This window comes from Macrotis lagotis, chromosome 5 (assembly GCF_037893015.1).
Source record: "Macrotis lagotis isolate mMagLag1 chromosome 5, bilby.v1.9.chrom.fasta, whole genome shotgun sequence".
Taxonomy (NCBI): Eukaryota; Metazoa; Chordata; class Mammalia; order Peramelemorphia; family Peramelidae; genus Macrotis; species Macrotis lagotis.
This window is the reverse complement of record NC_133662.1, coordinates 145910595-145931397: the sequence shown is the minus strand read 5'-3', so window position 1 is coordinate 145931397 and position 20803 is coordinate 145910595.

The window sequence follows — 20803 nt, the reverse complement described above, 5'->3', positions numbered from 1 at the left end:
CAAATCTGACCTCAGACATTTAATAATTACCTAGCTGTGTGGCCTTGGGCAAGCCACTTAACCCCATTACCTTTAAAAATCTAAAAAAAATATTGAAGATACCAAGCTTTGATCTGTATATAAGCTCCATAGTTCCTTCTCTGGATAAGGATGATATTTTCCATCACAAGTCTTGTAGAATTGTCTTTGATTTTTGTACTGTTGGAAGGAGCAAGTCTATCATATTTGATCATGACATAATGTTGCTGATGGTGTGTATAATGTTCTATTCACTTTACTCATCATCAAGTCATGCAAGTCTTTCCAGGCTTTTCTGAAGTGCCATCCCCCATTATTTCTTATAGAACAAAAATGTTAGGGATCAGCTAGGTGGTGCAGTGGATATGACACTGGCCCTGGAGTCAGGAGGAACTAATTTCAAATTCTCTCTCAAACACTTAATAATTACCTAGCTGTGTAACCTTGAGCAAGTCACTTAATCCCATTGCCTTACAACAACAGTGTTCCATAGAATTTATGAACCACAGTTTATTCAGTCATTCACCAGTTGATAATCATCCCCTCACTTTCCAGTTCTTTGGCACTATGAAAAGGGCTACTATAAATATTTTTGTAAATGTGTTTTTTGGTTTGTTTTGGGTTTTTTAAATGAATTTTTGTGATCTCTTTGGGTTACAGACCTAATAGTGGTATTGCTGGATCAAAGAGCATGCACAGTTTTACAGCCCTTTGGGTATAATTCCAAATTGCTCTCTAGAAAGGTTAGATTAAGAACTTTTTAATCAATCATGAGGGGAGATCCTGGAACAGGACCACCCAGTAAGGCACGCATCAAAGAAGACACTGTGCTCTATCAGTAAATCACAATTTTAGTGGCTCAAATAAGATATAAACTATGCAAATTTAAAGAATATACCCCAAATGTACACATGACCTATTTGTGTCTGTCTGATCAGCTCATATTATTCTAATCAATCAAATTTGGACACATTATAATTTGATACATAATTATGTCATTTTGATCCTCTTCACAGAAACCACAAGGCTGTTCTTCAGACATGAGACACAATGTGATACAAAGATCATATTCACAATCACAAGGCACTACATAAATTCTATTATTAAAAATATTATCAGTTTCATGCATGAAACTTTATGCTGAGAGTAGATATATCAGGTTGTGTATGGTTATCTTTTGGTGGATTATTTTTAAATAGTCACACTTTGGTTTAAAGAAGCCCAGATAAATTACAGATAAAATGTAAAAAAGTCACAAAAGCACCACTCTGAATAATAGGATACTAACATAAAAAAAGATGATGGATGTCATGATATTTTCTAAAATGCTTACCAGTTAACAACAACCTTTGAGACTTGATGCCTTTCCTTCATTGCCAGCTCTATATTTAAAGGCACCACAGTTAGAATTTCCCTAATCAGTCTTGGAATTATGCTGACTATGATGTAGTCAACAAAACAGACAGAGTGAAGTTTTAGGTTGTACATCCCATGGTGATCAAACCAAAAGGGGCAAAATACTATTTGCCATAAAAGTAATTTTTTTCTGAGTTGAAGATACAATAAGCTTCCATATGCTTATAATGAGTCTATAAAACTGCATTGTTTCATATTACTCACACAATAAAATTCTTTGCATGTGTTTTTATCAACATTTTAATGTTTTCATTTTTTCCATGAATTTGGGACACATTTTCAGTATCATCAATTTGATTTAACATTTATTTCTATTTACTAAAGAATTTTTAAAATATATCTATTCATATAGTTTCTCATGACTAAATTTTTATCTCTTTGACCTTTCCAAATAGCTCATATCTTGATTTTTATCTTTGCTCACATTTTTTCCTCCTTTACAAAGTTCAATACTCATCAATATTCACGTTTATATAAATCTGTTTTGAAAATTTTTTCCCCCTTTTAAAAAAACTTTTCTCTTAATCTTTATACATTTTTCTATTTTTGGACTCTTCAACTCCTTGCCTTTTCCTCCTCATAACTTTTTCCTTCTCCTGCTCTCATTTGACATACTTATTTAAGAAACCCTTATAAAAATCTCTCTATATATATAAACAAAGTCATTGGCTACATTGAATGTATCATTTAAGTAATTGAAATTTAGATTCTCAGAACCAGATGGAGCTTCATGAAATCATTTAATTTAACTTCCTGATCTGGGTGCATTTTTTTTGTTTTTTTTTTTTTGCAAGGCAATGGGGTTAAGTGACTTGTTTAAATTCTCACAGGTAGGTAATTATTAAGAGTCTGAGGCTGGATTTGAACTCAGGTCCTCCTGACTCTAGGGCCAGTTTTCTATCTATTGCACCACCTAGCTACCCTTTGACCTGGATATAAATTTAACTTAAACTATACTTCCCATCCCAGTCCTAAACATCCTCAAAGTGAGAGCTCTAATAATTTCATTTACTTAACCTGCTCTGGTTCTGTGTCATAGTTTTCCTCTATTCTTATCAAATTTAGCAATCACAACTGCAATTCTATTCAGTTTAATAGAATAAACTTTTATTATTTACTTCTCCTCAAGGCATTATGCTGAGACAAAAATGAAATAGACCTTGTCTTCATGAAGTCTTACTCCTTTCAAAGGTAAATCCCTCTACCTGCACAAGCAATCCCATTCCATCCCATTTTCTCCAAGAGATTGCCCATTCTGTCATATCCACTCTTTTTTTAAAATTTTTATTAAAGATATTATTTGAGTTTTAGAATTCCCCCCCTAATCTTGCTTCCCTCCCCGCAACCCCACCCCACAGATAGCACTCCGTCAGTCTTTACTTTGTTTCCATGTTGTACCTTGATCCAAATTGGGTGTGATGAGAGAGAAATCATATCCTTAAAGAGAACAGAATTCTCAGAGGTAACCAGATCAAACAATAAGACATCTGGGTTTTTTTTTTCCAAATTAAAGGGAATAGTCCTTGTACTTTGTTCAAACTCCACAGCTCCTTATCTGAATACAGATGGCACTCTCCTTTGCAGACAGCCTAAAATTGTTCCCAATTGTTGTGCTGATGGAATGAGCAAGTCCTTCAAGGTTGAACATCACTCCCATGTTGCTGTTAGGGTGTACAGTGTATTTCTGGTTCTGCTCATCTCACTCAGCATCAGTTCATGCAAATCCCTCCAGGTTTCCCTGAAATCCCTTCCCTCCTGGTTTCTAATAGAATAATAGTGTTCTACCACAGTTTGCTAAACCATTCCCCAATTGAAGGACATTTACTGGATTTCCAATTCTTTGCCACCACAAACAGGGCTGCTATAAATATTTTTGTACAAGTAATGTTTTTACCCTTTTTCCTCATCTCTTCAGGGTATAGACCCAGTAGTAGTATTGCTGGGTCAAAGGGTATGCACATTTTTGTTGCCCTTTGGGCATAGTTCCAAATAGCTCTCCAGAAGGGTTGGATGAATTCACAGCTCCACCAACAGTGTAATAGTGTCCCAGATTTCCCACATCCCTTCCAACAATGATCATTATCCTTCCTGGTCATACTGGACAATCTGAGAGGTGTGAGGTGGTACCTCAACGAAGCTTTAATTTGCATTTCTCTAATAATTAGTGATTTAGAGCATTTTTTCATATGCCTATGGATTGCTTTAACCTCCACATCTGTAAATTGCCTTTGCATATCCTTTGACCATTTGTCAATTGGGGAATGGTTTTTTGTTTTGAAAATATGACACAGTTCTCTGTATATTTTAGAAATGAGTCCTTTGTCAGATTCATTATTTGTAAAGATTGTTTCCCAATTTACTACTTTTCTTTTGATCTTATTACATTGGTTTTATCTGTGCAAAAACTTTTTAATTTAATGTAATTGAAATCATCTAATTGGTTTTTAGTGATGTTCTCCAACTCTTCCTTAGTCAAAAATTGTTCCCCTTTCCATAGATCTGACAGGTAGACTAGTCCTTGATCTTTTAATTTGCTTATAGTATTGTTTTTTATGTCTATGTCCTGTAACCATTTGGATCTTATCTTGGTAAAGGGTGTGAGGTGTTGGTCTAATCTAAGTTTCTTCCATACTAACTTCCAATTATCCCAGCAGTTTTTATCAAAGAGGGAGTTTTTATCCTGGTGGCCTGACTCTTTGGGTTTATCAAACAGCAGATTACTATAATCCTCTCCTGCTTTTACACCTCTATGCCACTGGTCCACCATTCTATTTCTAAGCCAATACCAAAAAGTTCTGATGACTGATGCTTTATAATATAATTTTAGATCTGGTAGTGCTAAACCACCTTTGTTTGCATTTTTTTCATTAAGCTCCTGGCAATTCTTGACTTTTTATTTCTCCATATGAATTTACTTACAATTTTTTCTAACTCATTAAAGTAATTTTTTGGAATTTTGATTGGTAGGGCACTAAACAGATAGTTTAGTTTTGGTAGAATTGTCATTTTTATTATATTAGCTCTACCTATCCATGAGCAATTGATATTTGCCCAGTTATTTAAATCTGATTTAATTTGTGTGAGAAGTGTTTTATAATTGTTTTCAAAAAGATTCTGAGTCTGTCTTGGAAAATAGACTCCCAAGTATTTTACACTGTCTGAGGTTACTTTGAATGGAATTTCTCTTGCTAGCTCTTCCTGATGTTTCTTGCTAGTCATATATAGGGAAGTTGAGGATTTATGGGGGTTTATTTTATAACCTGCAACTTTGCTAAAATTGCTAATTGTTTCCAGTAGTTTTTTAGATGATTTCTTGGGATTCTCTAGGTAGACCATCATGTCATCTGCGAATAGTGAGAGTTTTGTCTCTTCCTTCCCAATTCTAATTCCTTTAATTTCTTTTTCTTCTCTAATTGCTGATGCTAACATTTCTAATACAATATTGAATAGTAGTGGTGATAATGGGCACCCTTGTTTAACCCCTGATCTTACTGGGAATGCCTCTAACCTCTCCCCATTGAGTATAATGCTTGTTGATGGTTTCAGATAGATACTGCTAATTATTTTAAGGAACAGTCCATTTATTCCTACACTCTCTAGTGTTTTTAATAGGAATGGATGCTGTATTTTGTCAAAAGCTTTTTCAGCATCTATTGATATGATCATATGATTTCTGATAGATTTGTTGTTGATATAATTGAGTATACTAACAGTTTTCCTAATATTGAACCAACCCTGCATTCCTGGAATAAATCCTACTTGATCATAATGTATTATCCTAGTGATGACTTGTTGTAGTCGTTTTGCTAAGATTTTATTTAGGATTTTTGCATCTATATTCATCAGGGAAATAGGTCTATAATTTTCTTTCTCTGTTTTAACTCTTCCTGGTTTAGGTAACAGTACCATATTGGTTTCATAGAAAGAGTTAGGCAGAGTTCCATCTTTCCCTATTTTTTCAAAGAGTTTATATAGGATTGGAACCAATTGTTCCTTAAATGTTTGGTAGAATTCACTTGTGAATCCATTAGGCACTGGAGATTTTTTTTTAGCGAGTTCAATGATGGCTTGTTGAATTTCTTTTTTCTGAGATAGGGTTGTTCAGGTATTTAATCACTTCTTCATTTAACCTGGGCAACTTATATTTTTGTAAATATTCATCCATTTCACTTAGATTATCAAATTTATTGGCATAAAGTTGGGTAAAAAAAATTTCAAATTATTACTTTAATTTCCTCCTCATTGGTGGTGAGTTCACCTTTTTCATTTATAATACTAGCAATTTGGTTTTCTTCTTTCTTTTTTTTAATCAAATTGATGAGAGCTTTATCAATTTTATTTTTTTCATAATATCAACTTTTGGTTTTATTTATTAATTCAATAGTTTTTTTGCTTTCAATTTTATTAATTTCTCCTTTAATTTTCAAAATTTCTAATTTGGTATTTGATTGGGGATTTTTGATTTGTTATTTCTCTAATTTTTTTAGTTGCATGTTTAGTTCATTGATTTCCTCTTTCTCCAATTTATTCATATAAGCATTTAGAGCTATAATATATCCCCTGAGAGTTGCTTTGAAGGAATCCCATAGGTTTTGGTATGTTGCTTCATTATTATCATTATCTAGGATAAAATGGTTAATTCTTTCTATAATTTGTTTTTTGGTCCACTCATTTTTTAAGATGAGGTTATTCAGTTTCCAATTTGCTTTGGGTCTATATCTCCTTGGCCCAGGATTGCATATGACTTTTATTGCATTGTGATCTGAGAAAGATGTATTCACTATTTCTGCCTTTCTGCAGTTGATCATTAGGTTTTTATGTCCTAGTACATGGTCAATTTTTGTATAAGTTCCATGTACTGCAGAGAAAAAGGTATATTCCTTCCTATACCCATTCAGTTTCCTCCATAAGTCTAGCATATCTAATTTTTCTAACAATCTATTTACCTCCCTAATTTCTTTCTTGTTTGTTTTATGATTTGATTTATCTAGATCTGATAGTGGGAGGTTGAGGTCTCCTACTAGTAGAGTTTTGTTGTCTATGTCTTCCTGTAATTCTTTCAGCTTCTCCTCTAAGAATTTGGGTGCTGCCCCACTGGGTGCATATATATTCAATATTGAAATGACTTTATTGTCTATGGTACCTTTTAGGAGGATAAAGTTTCCTTCCTTATCTCTTTTAACGCTATCTATTTTTGCTGCTGCTTTGTCTGAGATAAGGATTGCTACCCCTGCTTTTTTTACTTCAGCTGAAGCAAAATATATTTTGCTCCAACCTTTTACCTTTACTCTATATGTACCTCTCTGCTTCAAATGAGTTTCTTGTAAGCAGCATATTGTAGGATTCTGGTTTTTAATCCACTCTGCTATTTGCTTACGTTTTAAGGGAGAGTTCATCCCATTCACATTCAAGGTTATGATTACTAATTCTATATTGCCCTCTGTGCTATCTTCCCTCTGTTTGTATTTTTCCCCCTTCCCCCCCCTTTTATCCATATTCCCCAGTATTTTTTTTGAATACCACCCCCTTCAGTGTGTTTGCCCTCCTATATCACACCCTCCCTTTTCTTTCCCCTTTCCCTGTTCCCTTCCCTTCCTTTTGTTATTTCCCCTTATTTCCTCCACTCCCCTTCCCTTTCTCTGCCCCCCCTCCCCTTTTCCCCTTTTAATTCTTGAAAGGTTAGATGTTTTATAAGTTAACTGAGTATGTGTAGGTTGACTTTAAGCCAAGTCTGATGAGAAAAAGATTCAGGTATTTCTCCTCTACTCCCTTCTTCCCCTCTATTACCATAGGTTTTTTGTACCTCTTAGTGTAATGAGATTTCTCCCATTCAATCCCCTCCCTCCTCCTGTCTCTTTCCTGTCCCCCTTTTTAGGGAGGTAGTGTATTTTTTTTTAGATCATTCTATCTAAGTCATAGAAAATTCTGAGTCTCTGTCGCTTCTAGTTCAATATATTCTGTTGAATAGAGTCAAAATTCCTGAGAGTTATTAGAGTCTTTCTCCCCAGTGGAGTTAAAGCCAGTTACATCCCATTAGATATCAGTCTCATGGGTAGGTCATGTATGTCCATCATTTCTGGCTAGGTATATTCTCTCTCTGTTAGAGTTACATTTCTCAGGATTTATGAGAGTCTCTACCCCACCCCCCATGCTGGGATATAGCCAGTTTCAACTTGCTGGATTGCATTTTTTTTTCCTTTTGCTGCCCCCGCTTTTATTCACCTTTTCATGTGTCTCTTGAACCTCCTGTTTGATATCCAAATTTTCTGTTTAGCTCTGGTCTTTTCATCAGAAATTTTTGGAATTCTTCCATTTTGTTAAATGTCCATCTTTTTCCCCTGGAAGAGAAGGCTCAGCTTTGCAGGAAAGTAGATTCTTGGCTGCATTCCAAGGTCCCGTGCCCTTCGAAATATCTTATTCCAGGCCCTTCAGTCCCTTAAAGTTGATGCAGCCAGGTCCTGCATGATCCTTACTGTGGCTCCTTGATATTTAAATTGTTTCTTTCTGGCTGCTTGCAGGATTTTCTCTTTTATCTGATAGTTCTGGAGTTTGGTCACAACATTCCTTGGTGTTTTCATTTTAGGATCTTTTTCTGGTGGGGATTAATGTACTCTTGCAATAACTACTTTGCCCTCTGATTCGATGATGTCAGGGCAGTTTTCCATCACTAGATCCTGTAATATTAAGTCCAGGCTTTTTTTCTTTTCAATATTTTCAGGAAGTCCTATAATTTTCAGGTTGCCCCTCCTTGATCTATTCTTGAGGTCAGTGGTTTTGTTGATGAGGTATTTCATATTTGCTTCTATTTTTTCTATTTTTTGATTTTGTTTAACTGACTCTTGCTGTCTCGTGGAGTCATTAGTTTCTGTAGACTCTATTATTTTTTGGGGGGAGGAGTTTTCTTCATTAACCTTTTCCAATTGGTCAATTCTACTTTTGAAAGAGCTTTCCATTTGACCAATTGAGGTTTTGAGAGAATTAATTTCTTTTTTTATTTGCTCATTTGAGGATCTGAGAGAATTGTTCTCATTTTGTAATTGTCCAATTCTACTTTCTAAGGTTTTGTTTTCTTGTTGCAAGGTATTAATTGTCTCCCCCAAATTTTCCAGTTGATTTTTAAACTCCTTCCTTATTTCTTCAAGGAAGTCTTTAAATGCTAGAGAGCAGATTGTATTCTCCTCAGATGTTCCAGGTGTCTCTGGGTTGGGGTCTTTCCCTTCCAGGAATTTTTTCCTATGGATCCACCTTTCCGCTGACCCTTCATTATGCTAGAACTTGAGTTGGGGGGGGGGGGCTGGTTCACCTGGGCTTGGGATCTCTAAAGGCTTTACTGAGTGCAGTTTCTCTGGCTGGCCAGTAGGAGGTGCTGGTTGCCCTCTCTGGGGTGTCTGTGACCTTGGTTGAGGCCCTCTCCCTTTCCCTGAAGGGAGGAATTGGAGCTATTGAATTCTTTTGCCTTCAATCAATGGTGGGCTTTACCCTGGCCTGAGGTGATTCCTCAGCTGGGCTGGTTCTTTTGCTCATACACCTGGACCTGAGGCAGAAATAATTTGCATTTGTTTGGGAGGAGGCCTCTGTGCAATGGAGGTGTGGGCTCAGAGTTTCTCAGACCTGAGGAGCCCAGGGATGGTGTCGGCAGCTCTCCTGCACCAGAACTCTTCCCTCAGCCTGGTCCCCAAGCTCCAGGGGGACAGCACCAACACCAGCGCCTCCGCTTCCCCGTGGACCCAAGCCCCCTTCTTCCAGCCCCACCGCTGATCCAGCAGGTCCAGCTCTCAGGCCCTCAGACTCCCAGTTCCAATTCAGCTGTTGATCTGGCTGATCCTGGGCTGATCTTCCCTCGGAGCTCAGACTCACCTGCCGGTACTCAGCCAAGGCTGCTGCGGGAGACAAATCCTGAGGTAGATTTTCCTCTCCTGGCTTTTCTTTCTGGGTTTCCTGGTTCGGATTTCTTTAAAGAGGTTTGTTTCATGTGATAGATGGGGAAGAGATCAGGAGACTTTAGAACTTTGCCTGTCTTCTCTCTGCCATCTTGGCCAGAAGTCCCCATATCCACTCTTACTTATCTCCATCTTGCCCCATCTATTGACTCCTTCCCACTACCTACAGATATGCCATGTCAATCTTATCTTCAAAAAACTCTCCTTTGATCCTTCTATTGCTGCTATTTATTACTTTATTTTTGACTAAATTCTTTTCCAACCTTGATTTCTCTGTTGACCTCAATCCTCACATTTCCAAAGGCCTTTCTGACATCTCAAATTAAATGTCCAGTAAATATCTTAAATTCAATATTTCCAAAAGAGAACTTGTTATCTTTTCCCATAAATCCAATTCCATTTCTTGATTCCAGGTTTTTTTTTTCCCTGTCTGTTCCCTATGCCTGGAATTATCCTTCATCTTTGCCCTCTGGCTTCTCTAGCTTTCTTTCACTCTCAACTAAAAATCTCATCTTTTACTGAAGTTCTTTCCTAACCCCTTTTAATTCTAAAACCTAAGAAAATTGTTTCCTATATATAGCAGTTTGTTCACATTGATCTGGCTGTTGTCTCTTTCATTAGATTTTGAGATCCTTGATTTAAGGAACAATCTTTTATCTATTTTCATATACAGTACAGTACCTGGAACATTGTAGGAACTTAATGCAAATTTATTAATTGACTAATAAACGGAGAGAGATCATAAGTAGAAAGACTAATTGGGAAGTTTTTTGCAATTTTACAAGTGGAAGATGTCCAAGATCTGAGAGGGACAGAAGTGAAAGATCTTTTATAGAAAGATTCAGCAACTGATTGGATATGAGGAAGAAAGAAATGCCAAGAATGATTTCTGAATTATGAAACTAGGTTTCAGGAAACTGGTCAGAGACGGTGGTGATGCCCACAGTATAAATAGATAAATTTTGGTGAAAGACAGTTTTAAGTAGGGAAGATAATGAGTTCCATTTGGGAAATATTATTTTTGAAATTATCAGTGAATGAAATGAGGATATCTGGCAAGCAAAGAATGATGACTGACTAGTGTTGAGAAGAAAGACTAAAATGGAATTGCCAGTGGAGTGGAAGACAAGCCCCAGCAAGTCATACCAAGCTGGCTAGCGTTTGAGTCCAGGCCTGGCAATAGATTATGTGTCTGAACATCAGTCAAGTTATATTGGGGAAGGCATAAAATTTATGAATTTTCCTTTACAATCTTTAATTTTCACTTATCTTTCCTCACCTTGTTCCGTTTGACTTTCCTTCATGATCTGGGTACCTGTCAAGTTGACCCACCAAAGAATATGCTCCTCATCTTTGCTTTTTAGAATCCTGATCTTCCTTCAAAATTCAGTTTCAACATTAACTCTTGTATAAAGTTTTATCTTTTCTAATACTTCCAACTCCAACAACATATTGTTTATTTTTATATACTTTATATGTACATGTCTTCCCCCAATAGATTATAAGCTCTTTGAGGGCAAAGATTAATTCATTTTTGCCTTTATTTCACCAACCCTTAGCATAGTACCTGATAAGTACTAGACTTTCAATAAATGTTTGTTAATTGATCAATTGGTTGATCTATCTTTATCATTCATTCCTCTCATATTTCTCCAAATCTCAGCTTATGTGTCAGCTACTCCCTGGAGTTATTGCCCCTTAATACTCAAATCAGATGATATTTATTTATCTGTGTACATGTTCTATCCTTCAGTAGAATGTAAGAGTAAGGAATGTTTCATTTTTTGGTCTTTGTGTCCCTCAAACCTAGAAGAGCTCTTTGTACAAAATAATGTTTAATAAATATAGTGTGAATGTGGGGGGGCATAATTCAATTGTCCCTATTCCACTTGAAAAAATTATAGGATATAAGGGGCAGATAACTGGGGACGTGATGTATTAATGTCTTATAGGAAGTCTAGACTCCTTTAGAAGGTATGAAGAAGTTCCTCCAACAATTTGACAGAATTATTGGGTGGCTAGGCATTAGTTAAATTAAGGTTATGCTATATTTCTGATGGTCCTTAAAAAAGCAGCCAACTATATATACAAGAAACAATCTACAAGAATTCAGTCAAGAAAGACATTCAGATCATGCAAGAAGAGAATTCAACTATGGAGATGAATTAAGTTGAAGAAAGATGTAGTAGGTACAGGGAGTAAAGTGGATTAACATGCCTAGCAGATATATCATAGCAAGGATATTCAGAATGAGAACACCATGAGAAGAGAAAATATATTGGGATACTGAAATGCCTTGGTCATACATGTTCTTTAACTACAATATTCTCTCTCTCTCTCTCTCTCTCTCTCTCTCTCTCTCTCTCTCTCTTCATACATATATATATATATACATATATATATATATGTATCTAATGCTATATGACATTGAACACCAGGTTTTATGTAATTTTCTTACTACTATTTTTGATCTAATTTGTGTAAATTGCCAATACCAATGAAAACTTAGAGTGAGGATTGCAGATACAGGAATATTTTTTACTCTGGGGTAGCTGTTCCCCAAGAAGACCCTGTTTGAAAGTGAGAGTTGAGTGGGTCAGAAGATGTTGATCATATGTGTGTGTGTGCTTGTATGTCTGTTGAATATACATATATGTTGAATTTAACAGTCAGTTCATCACCAGAAAATTGATCAGTCAAGAATATTGGGTATGGAGGTTTCATTTTTGTTTTTGTGAATGGAGCACATTAAACTATACAAATACATGAAAGGGAATGAAATCTGCATCACAAAGGATGTATTCTATAATGCTGAAATTAATCTTTTGGCTATGCAAGTAATTTTCCAGTATTGCTAAAAGAAAGGAAACTTTTTGGTTTTTTGTTTATTGCTTTTCCAACCTCAATCTCTCCTGCCACAATTTAACTTCACTATCTTATTTAGTAAGGAATAGTATCTGCTTTGAAATATAAGCAGAATTGTTTGCTTTAGAACTGAAAAGAATCTCAAAGATCTTTAACCTGAAAATCAATCATTTGAAAAAGACAGTCATTAAGAAAAAGTTTAGACATCTTTTCCACTGATTATGTAAACCCAGTTCTTATAACTTTCCTCTTGATGTCCTGTTTTCTGGTTCTTTAATCGTTTTTGTTGCTTATTACTGGACCTGCTCCAATTCTTCATAAGCATAAGAATGCTTAAAGAATTCTATTAAGGCAGTAGTTGGAAGGTTATTTTTATGATATGTCATATTACCAGTATTTTAGCATTTTAAACAATATTGCACTGTTAAATCATATTCAATTTATGATCCTCTGGGACCATTCATGGTTTTTCTTGTGCCTTCTTACTCCTAAGTACAATATATTGATTAAATATGATGGTAACATGAAACATAACCTGATAAATTTATTTTGGTTAAAATTTTCAAAAGCCTCTACCTTTTCCTTATTCCCCCATGCAACCTACCATCAACCCCATCTATTGTTCAGACTTTTAGAAAAAGGAGATATTAGTAGGGTACAGAGAAGCTTTTTAAATTTTTTTATCACTATAATAATAGTTGATATATTTACACTTTACAAAGTATTTTACCTACTTAATTTCATTTGCTTCTCTCAACAGTCCTCAGACAGTACTGAAATTCAGCACTTGAGTCTAAAATATAAAAGAGAGGAATGAATCAAGGAAGATTGTGTGGGTTCTAAACCTGAGTGAGAGAAGAAAAGAAAGACCAAGTCAGAGCTTTGTGGGACATGTACATTTAGGAGGAAGAAGACATTATAATCAAACAAATGAAATTTAGATGTGGTCAAATAAATAGGATCAAGAAAAATACATTTTTATAAAAGCTGAGAGAGGAAGAGTATTGTGAGAGGTGAGGTGGGTGATAGTTCAGAAAGCTCAAGTAAAATGAGGACTGAGGAAAGATTATTGAATTTAACAGTTAAGAGATTGTTTATAGCATTAAAGTTATAATGAAATATCTTGAAGGTGAGAAAAGTGGGAATCACAAAGCAGATTGCGAAGGATTAGTTAGAGCTAAAGAAATTAAGGCAAGAAGTATAAACAATTATTGAATCACTTCAATTGTGTTCAACTCTTCTTGACCCCATTTGGAGTTTTCTTGGAAAAAGATATTGGCGTGCTTTGCCATTTCCTCTCCTCTTCATTTTACAGATGAGGAATTGAATCAAACAGGGTTAAGTGATTTGCCTAGAGTCATATGACTAGTAAGTGTCTGAGGCCAAATTCAAACATTCAAAAACAAGTCTTTCCTGACTTCAGATCCAGCACTCTGTTTACTTCACCACTAGCTGCCCTAAGAGTCTGACTGTAAAAGGGAAAAAAGATATAGGATAGTAGCTTCAGAGGTTAATAACTCACTTTAAGATTTGTTGTTGTTGTTTTAATTTAAGGGTAGGAAGATATTTATGCTTATAGGTGGCAAGGAATAATGCAAAAAATAAGAAGAGATTGAAGTCAATAGATAGATTGATAGATAGATAGAGATAGACAGATAGAGATAATGCCTTTCCCATCCTTAAGAGAAATCTCATTTTAGTCACAGGGCAAGTCAGATGATTTATTTCAAATTTATTTTAAAAGAAGTATAATAATACCTCACATGATTATTGTTAGAATCAAAGAAAACAATATATACAGTACTTTGCAAAAAATGGTAGCAATGATTTTTATTACTATCATTCCTTGCTGACCTCAACTCCTGAAAAATGAATTCTTACTAGTCATTTTAGATTCACTTCATTCCTGGGCAGGAGTCTATTGAAGCTATTGTGAAGATCAAATGAAATAACATATCTCAGTAAAGCATTTCACAACTCTTTAAGTAATAAATAAAGGTTAACTGTTATAATTATTATCTTTACATTTTAAGACATGATCTTAAATTCAAGCTTTGTAGTCAATTATCTTTTTAACTTCCCTTGCGTCTTAATTAAAATCTTTAGTTTCTTATCCTAGACTTCACCAACTTAAATTATTTGTATATTCCTCCTAGGAATACCCTTTGTGATTGGGCAGTATTCCTCATGTAGGACAAACTGGGGAACATTCTCTTCCTAATATGAATATAGGGTTCAGGAATATACCCATCTCCTCTTTTGCTTCACTCATCAATAAATTCTTGGCTAAATGGATCTCAGAAAGGAGTTTCTTATTACCTGTTTCTTTCCTAGTTGAATTCCCTCCTCCAGAACCTGTAGATCCAAATCATTATTTCGTAGAGGACAGGCAGCTGTTCCCTCCCCAAATGAACCATATACCTCCAGTACAAAAAAGAAAAGGCAATTGTTTCTTAGTTTTAAGTACTCAGTGATCCTTTTTTTTTTTATCCTCAGTGTTTTTCTCCCATTCTCTTACATATTAACACAACTTTATCTGGAATGTGTTTCTGAGTTCTTCCTTTTTCATCATAGAATTCTTTTTTTTTTTTCAGCCATTCCCCAATTGACAATTGGTCAAAGGAAATCTGGGGCTCTATTACATTGTTGGTGGAGCTGTGAACTCATCCAACCTTTCTGGAGAGAAATTTAGAACTATACCCAAAGGACAACAAAAATGTGCATACCTTTTGATCCAGCAATACCACTACTGGGTCTATACCCTGAAGAGATGATGAAAAAAGGGTAAAAACATCACTTGTGCAAAAATATTCATAGCAGCCCTGTTTGTGGTGGCAAAGAATTATAAACCAAGTCCTTCAATTGGGGAATGGCTTAGCAAACTGTGGTATATATATAGGAAGATATATATGTCATGGAACACTATTGTTCTATTAGAAACCAGGAGGGATGGGAACTCAGGGAAACTTGGAGAGATTTTCATGAACTAATGCTGAGTGAGATGAGCAGAACCAGAAAAACATGTATACCCTAACAGCAACAAGGGGGCAATGATGAATTTTGATGGACTCACTCATTCCATAGGTGCAACAATCAGGGACAATTTGGGGCTCTCTGCAATGGAGAATACCATCTGTATCCAGAGAAACAACTGTGTAGTTTGAACAAAGACCAAGGACTATTATCTTAAATTTAGGGAAAAAACCCTAATATCTTATTGTCTGATCTTGCTATCTCTTATACTTTATGTTTCTTCCTTAAGGATATGATTTTTCTCTCTCATCACACTCAATTTGGATCAATGTATACCATGGAAACAATGTAAAGACTGACAAATTGCCTTCTGTGGGGGATGGGGGGAGGGAAGTAAGATTAGGGGAAAAATTGTAAAAACTCAAAATAAATAAAATCTTTAATTTTTAAAAAAGGATTCTTTTTTCTTCTTTTTCTCCTTCCCCTTCCCCTTCCCCTTCCCCTTCCCCTTCCCCTTTCCCTTCTTCTTCTTCTTCTTCTTCTTCTTCTTCTTCCTTCTTCTTCTTCTTCTTCTTTCTCCTTTTTCTGTTCTTACAATTCTTGTTGTTCATGTTCTTGTTCTTCTAGTTCTTCTTATTCCTTAAAGAAACTTTACATTTTCTCTATGAATCAAAGAAACAAAGAATTTTATAGGTTCCTTTCCTCTCTCTTATAGGAGGAAAACTAGCTACAGTTTGAACATATGGCAGAGTGACAAACTTGTTATACTCTATACAGGTCATTATACATTCTTCCAGTTTTCATACTAGAAAGAAGATATTTCAGGCTTTCTTGCTTGAAGCTCTTTGATAGAATCCTCTAAATTACTCTCCTTACTTATTTAACAACTCCTTAACTCTAGCATCTTGTCATGAATGCACAATTTCATTTCCTTTGTCTTATGAATTCCCTTTTCCTCATCATAGGTTTTTTTGCTTTAAAAATCTAGTTGGGAAGATGGCAAGGTAAAGCCAGCATACTCCCTGAGCTTTTCCCTATACAACATGAAATGGAGACTCTACACAGAAATTAAAGCTACTGATCCTACCAAAAAAGAAAGGACCAAAGCAGGTTTTCAACTGTAGACATCATGGAAGATCTTTTAGGGAAGGTCTGTCTCTTCAGGGGAAAGAGAAAGGTAAAACCCAGCTAGGAGGAGAGAACAAGAAAGCCAGAGAAAGGCTTTTAGCCATAGTGTAGTCCAGGTCCCAGCAGCTACACAACAGCACAGGACAGGTAGATATAAAGTCAGAGGGAGGGTCCTAACACCAGACAAAGTCTGAGCCCTGGAAACACTGGGGCAAAAGATAGGACTGCTTTGGAAACAAACAACTGCATAGATAGAGCCTGAACATAATGGAGGAAACAAACTTCAGCAGAGGAAACACCTTGACCAGCAATAAGACAGGAATCAGACCCCAGCCTGAGCAGAAAAAGCTTGAGTCTATAATCCCTGTAGTCCAGGAGCAGAACTCAAAAACTCTAAATGATCAAAGAAACCTAAAAGACTGCTGACCATAGAAATCTATTAGCCAGAGAGAGTTAATAAAAATTTCACCTCAAAAGAAGAAAACAGTGAAAAATTACCCACAAGGGAAGTCTCAAAGAAGTCTATGAATTGGACTCAAATCCAAAACCTCATAGAAGAACTTAAAAAGATTTTAAAACCAAGGAAAAAAGAAAAATGGGAAAAAAGCAATGAGAACCATGAAGGAAAATTTTGAAAAATTGATCAAAGAAATCAATTCCTCTAAACATAAAAATAACCAATTGGAAAAAGAGTGTTACTCTTCAAAAAATAAAATTGACCAATTGGAAAAGGAATTCAACTCATCTAAAACTCAAATCAACCAACTGGAAAGGGAATGCAACTCAGCAAAAAAGTCAAATTAAACAATTAGAAAAGGAAACATAAAAGCTAACTGAACAAATTAAAAATCTAAAAATTAGAACTGGACAATTAGAAACTAATGAATCTATGAGATATTGCTTGAGACAGCAAGATTCCATTGCACAAAGTCAAAAGGCTGAAAAAAATGAAGAAAACATAAAGTACCTTTTAGTAAAAACAAATGACCTGGAAAATAGATTCAGGAGAGATAATTTACAAATTTACAAATTATTGTTCTACCAAAAAGTGTAGATCAAAAAAAGAGCCTGAAAAACATCTTTCAGAAAATTATCACGGAAAATTGTTCAAATATGACAAAATAGTCTTTGAAAAAATATAAAGAACTCCTCCAGAAAGAAATACAGGATAAAAGTAATATCATAGTCAAATTCCAGAATCTCAAATAATGGAGAAAGTACTACAAGAAAACAAAAAGAAGAAATTTGAATATGAAGGAAGAACAATTAGCATTAAACCGGACTTATAAGCTTCAACATTGAAGACTGTAGGATCTGAAATCTGATACTTTGGAGGGCAAAGGACTTTGGATTACAAGGAAGAATTTACTACTCTGCAAAATTCAGCATATTCTCTCAGGAGAAAAGATGGATGTTCAATAAAATAGAGCATTTCCAAAATTTCCTGATAAAAAGACCAGAACTGAGTAGAGAATTTGATCTTCAAATACAAGACTCAAGAGATATATTAAAAAGGTAAGCAGAAAAAGGAGAAAAAAGCAAATATTAGTCAATATTGAATTGTATACAGTCCTACAAGGGAAAATTTATACTTGAAAATCTTAAGAATTGTATTTCTCTTATGATAGTAAAAGGGTTGAATATAGTTAAAGAGATTATATCTACAGGATATGGATATGGTTTCTTCTAGTATTTCAATCAAAGAAGATCAAAAATGACATCACTATGTTTAAGACAAATTACAATAGGCCCAACTATGGTAGATCAGACCTATACAAGCTCATAATGCTCTATCACAACAAGTCCAAGTGAAAAATTGGAGTGTTTACTCTAAACTTATGTCTCAGGCTTCTGTTGACATAACTTAATTCTGTCTTACTCATAGAACTCAACAAATTCTCTGATGAGGTCTTGCTTTGTTTGTAGTGCTGTGCCAGTGTCTCCCATACCTTACAATCAATTTTAAAATTCTTAAGAGAGACCTTCAAGGTGTCCCAATATTTAGAGTACTTAAAGGCTTGATCTTAACTAAATCAGAAATGATTTTACTTTCCTAGATATTTAGAGGTTTGTAGTATTATAGGAAGAGATGGTAGAAATTATAAGGGTTGGACCTAAAGAGATTAGGAAGTGATCTTTTGTTAATCAATACTTTAGTTAACCAGGGTTTAAGTACCATAGTTGGGGAGCTAAAGGTGGGCAAGAGAGTATGGGACACCAATGTACCTGATATTTTGTTTGGGAAGGGCTGTAGTGCTATGCTTTGGATACTATAGAGATGGAGGGAGATGATATACTTAGAGAGACTGGACATGAAAACAAAAGAAAAGATTTTGCTTAGCTTGACACTTCATTTACCATTAAGGGGGAGGGGTAGGAGGAGCAGTATAAATCATTCTTGAAATAATTTGACTTTGTATGATTCTTTGACTCATGAGGATTGTGTCTCCGTGGAGGGTACTTGAAAAGGGGAAAAAGTATAAAGTGATTATTATTTAATGTGATTCATGACTCTTGAGAAGTGTATTTCTAAAGAGACTCAAGAGGGGAGACAATGAGGCAATGCTACTTATCAAGCAATCAACTTTTGTTTGATTGTGTTTTGACAGTACTTTGAGCTTATCAAGCAATCAAGCAATCAACCTTTTATTGATTGTACTGTTATTGAAAGAACTTCTATCAGATCAGATGAAAGGAGTATAAATTAACAAAGGATGTAAGTACAAGACAGGATTAAAACAATAAAAACATAAAAAAAAGGAGAAACCTAGGCATAGTGGATAAATAACACCAGGTCAATAGGTATAAAGACCTATTTTAGTAGAGAGAAAGAAGGGAGAGTGTGAACACTGAGTAAATCTTATTCACTAGATCTGACCCAGAGAGAGAGAGAGAGAGAGAGAGAGAGAGAGAGAGAGAGAGAGAGAGAGAATAGCATATAATCCCAATAGGGTTCAAAAAATCTATCCTACCCTAGAGGGAAGTAGGGGAGAGGAGGAAAAATTAGGAAAAATGAGACTGATAAAAGGGAAGGTGAAGGTATAAATAAAAATATCCTGAAAGTTAAAACTTGAAAGAAAAGTTAAAGGGCAAAGGGAGCAAAACATTGGTGAGGAGGAATTAGAGGAAAGAAAAAGTACAAATGGGGAAAGATAACAAAGAACAAAATATAGAATTCATAATCTTTTTTTTTTAGGTTTTTGCAAGGCAAATGGGGTTAAGTGGCTTGCCCAAGGTCACACAGCTAGGTAATTATTAAGTGTCTGAGGCGGAATTTGAACTCAGGGATTCCTGACTCCAGGGCTGATGCTCTATCCACTGCACCATCTAGCTGCCCAAGAATTCATAATTTTAACTGCAAATGTGAATGGACTAAACTCTCAATCAGAGAGAATCAGATAGCAAAGTGGATTGAAAATGAGAATCCTATAATATATTGTTTACAAGAAACTCATTTGAAGCAGAGAGATACACACACAAGGAAAAGGTAAAAGGTTAGAGCAAACTATGTTATGCTTCAGTAGAAGTAAAAAAAAGAAAGCAGGGATAATGATCCTGATCTCAAACAATGCAAAAGCAAAAAAACAGACCTCATTAAAAAGGGGACAAGGAAGGGAACTATATCCTCTTAAAAGATACCATGGGGGACAGCTAGGTGTTGTAGTAGATAGAGTACTGGCCCTGGAGTCAGGAGTCCCTGAGTTCAAATCTGGCCTCAGACACTTAATAATTACCTAGCTGTGTGGCCTTGGGCAAGTCACTTAACCCCATTGCCTTGCAAAAACTAAAATAAAAAGGTACCATAGGCAATGAAATTATAGCATTATTAAACATATATGCATCAAATGGTATAGTGTTCAGATTCTTAGAGGAGAAAATGAATGAATTACAAGGAGACAGAAAAAGCAAAACTATAACAATAGGGGACCTCAACCTCCCTCTCTCAGAACTAGATAAATCTAACCACAAATAAATCAGGCTTTTTCTCTGTAGACCTTGTCACCTAAACCAAAACTGACCCTGTACTAGGGCATAAAAACCTCATAATCAAATGCAGAGATAATAAATGCATATTTTTCAGATCATGATGCAATAAAAATTACATGTAAGAAAGAGCCATGAAAAGATAAACCAAAATTAATTGGAATCTAAATGACTTCATTTTAAAGGATGAGTGGATAAAGCAACAAATCCAATTCATCCAAAAGAAAATGATAAAAATGAGATATACCAAAATTTATGGGATGCAATGAAAGCAGTTTTAGGGGAAATTTTATAGCTCTAAATGCTTATATGAATAAAATAAAGAGAAGTTCAATGAATTGAGTTTGTAACTAAAAGGAAAAGAACAAATTAAGAATCCCTAATTAAATACCAAATTAGAAATTTTGAAAATCAAAGGAGAGATTAATAAAATTGATAAAATTAATAAAATTAAAAGACTAAATTGAGAGATTAATGAA